Source organism: Schistocerca gregaria, chromosome 6 (genome assembly GCF_023897955.1).
Source record: "Schistocerca gregaria isolate iqSchGreg1 chromosome 6, iqSchGreg1.2, whole genome shotgun sequence".
In the NCBI taxonomy this organism is placed as follows: Eukaryota; Metazoa; Arthropoda; class Insecta; order Orthoptera; family Acrididae; genus Schistocerca; species Schistocerca gregaria.
The window spans coordinates 15,574,998-15,577,943 of NC_064925.1; the positions used below are offsets into that span (position 1 = coordinate 15,574,998).

General features: G+C 45.4%; 1 non-coding gene across 1 annotated transcript; it reads right to left on the reverse strand.

Annotated features, from left to right (window-relative positions):
- Positions 1-1,732: 1,732 nt before the first annotated feature.
- On the reverse strand, positions 1,733-1,804 carry Trnai-aau (transfer RNA isoleucine (anticodon AAU)). Its single transcript has one exon. It is a non-coding gene; the product is annotated as a tRNA-Ile (tRNA).
- Between the last annotated feature and the right edge of the window lie 1,142 nt (positions 1,805-2,946).

Genomic DNA, 2,946 nt, shown 5'->3' on the forward strand with positions numbered 1-2,946 from the left:
ATATGTGAGAAATACATCTATAAAATGTAATTCAGACTGCCTCGTCCCACCTTATGCTGTACCGCTTTGGCAAATGCTTTATTTGCGCCATTTGCCTTAATCGCATCTGAGAGTAATTCTTAAAAAAACGCCTGTCGCTAATTGTTCGTCATCACAGGTACTGTTTGCTATACGGCCACGACGCGCAACTGATTTCCAAAATTAATCTTTCTCCTGTGAGAATGGAACTTACGACCCTTGGTTTATTAGACCAGTGCTCTACCACTGAGCTAAAGAGGCGCGGCCTAGCAGTATTCTTGGGTACTTCGTCCTTACGGTCGTCTGCATCATCAGACTTTAGCTGACAACACTTCATATTACCGGCTAATATTTGCAGCTATGGCGACAAATTACTGCTTGGCTACACATCTGACACGTAACCGATGTGCTCTCCAAACAACAACACTTGCATTTCAGAACATGTCTTTCTCACATGTCTACAAAATCACCTTCACCTTCAAATACAGCTTCCTTGCGACTGACAGAGATGTAGGCAAAGTTTAAAGTTGCTATTTCCATTAAATCTCGTTAATCAGAAAAACGGTAATTTACACTTGCAGCGGAACAAAATTCCGTTCCGCCCAGCGTCTGGCTCGAACCCACGACCCTGGGATTAATAGTCTGAAGCTCTACCGACTGAGCTAGCCGGCTACCTCGGTGAATACCTGCCGGGTAGCACGTCACACAGTACTCGTTTGGGTTGGGTGGTCCCGTACAGAATCTCTTTATGATGCCTAATGTTTTCCTAACGTCACACTCGTCACGTACTTCACTTTTATGTCATAATCATTTCTGAGAGGTAAAGAAATTGCATGACAACATGCACAGCTAGTGGCGTCAAAATTAACGCACATACTTTATGTGACTCAAAAGCCGAACGAGTTACTTTCCGACGTTGTTTTAGATGTGCAAGTGATAGTCAAAACTCGCTGTGTCGGCACTCTGCCGACCATTTCGCTAGTTAACACCGGTCTTGTTGTGTGTGTTTCAAGCTCAAGAGCATCTCCAAGCAAAAAATGGTCAACAGCAACATTCAGACGGTTTCGTACTGCTCAATTGCTACATTAAAACGTTATGTTTCTTTTTCAGAATTGGAAAAACACAAGCGTGACAGCATTCGAACCTGTAATCTTCAGATCCGAAGTCCGACGCCTTATCCATTAGGCCACACGGTCACTGACGACCAACATTTACATGTATACGACTCATCTCGAAACGCTCACACCCCTGAGGATTTGTGTTTTCGTTCTACACAGCCGCTGCCCCTTGCTCTTTCCCACCCATTCGTTACATTCAACCTCTGACGAGACCGACCAAATATAGACTGAGAAACAAGACCACACACTTTGTGCATTCGGAATCGAAGGCAGGGCGACCCTCGCCGCATTTGCTACGATTGCCATTTGCTACTTCTGCAGAAGCGGCGGCGGCGGCGACGACGACGACGAAGACGACGACGACGACGAATATCGCGAGAGGCTCTGAGATATGTGAGAAATACATCTATAAAATGTAATTCAGACTGCCTCGTCCCACATTATGCTGTACCGCTTTGGCAAATGCTTTATCTGCGCCATTCGCCTTAATCGCATATGAGAGTGATTCTTAAAAAAACGCCTGTCGCTAATTGTTCGTCATCACAGGTACTGTTTGCTATACGGCCACGACGCGCAACTGATTTCCAAAATTCATCTTTCCCTTGTGAGGATGGAACTTACGACCCCTGGTTTATTAGACCAGTGCTCTACCACTGAGCTAAAGAGGCGCGGCCTAGCGGTACTCTTAGGTACTTCGTCCTTACGGTCGTCTGCATCATCAGACTTTAGCTGATAACACTTCATATTACCGGCTAATATTTGCAGCTATGGCGACAAATTACTGCTTGGCTACACATCTGACACGTAACCGATGTGCTCTCCAAACAACAACACTTGCATTTCAGAACATGTCTTTCACACATGTCTACAAAATCACCTTCACCTTCAAATACAGCTTCCTTGCGACTGACAGAGATGTAGGCAAAGTTTAAAGTTGCTATTTCCATTAAATCTCGTTAATCAGAAAAACGGTAATTTACACTTGCAGCGGAACAAAATTCCGTTCCGCCCAGCGTCTGGCTCGAACCCACGACCCTGGGATTAAGAGTCTGAAGCTCTACCGACTGAGCTAGCCGGCTACCTCGGTGAATACCTGCCGGGTAGCACGTCACACAGTACTCGTTTGGGTTGGGTGGTCCCATACAGAATCTCTCCATGATGCCTAATGTTTTCCTAACGTCACACTCGTCACGTACTTCACTTTTATGTCATAATCATTTCTGAGAGGTAAAGAAATTGCATGAAAACATGCACAGCTAGTGGCGTCAAAATTAACGCACATACTTTATGTGACTCAAAAGCCGAACGAGTTACTTTCCGACGTTGTTTTAGATGTGCAAGTGATAGTCAAAACTCGCTGTGTCGGCACTCTGCCGACCATTTCGCTAGTTAACACCGGTCTTGTTGTGTGTGTTTCAAGCTCAAGAGCATCTCCAAGCAAAAAATGGTCAACAGCAACATTCAGACGGTTTCGTACTGCTCAATTGCTACATTAAAACGTTATGTTTCTTTTTCAGAACTGGAAAAACACAAGCGTGACAGCATTCGAACCTGTAATCTTCAGATCCGAAGTCCGACGCCTTATCCATTAGGCCACACGGTCACTGACGACCAACATTTACATGTATACGACTCATCTCGAAACGCTCACACCCCTGAGGATTTGTGTTTTCGTTCTACACAGCCGCTGCCCCTTGCTCTTTCCCACCCATTCGTTACATTCAACCTCTGACGAGACCGACCAAATATAGACTGAGAAACAAGACCACACACTTTGTGCATTCGGAATCGAAGGCAGGGCGACCCTCGC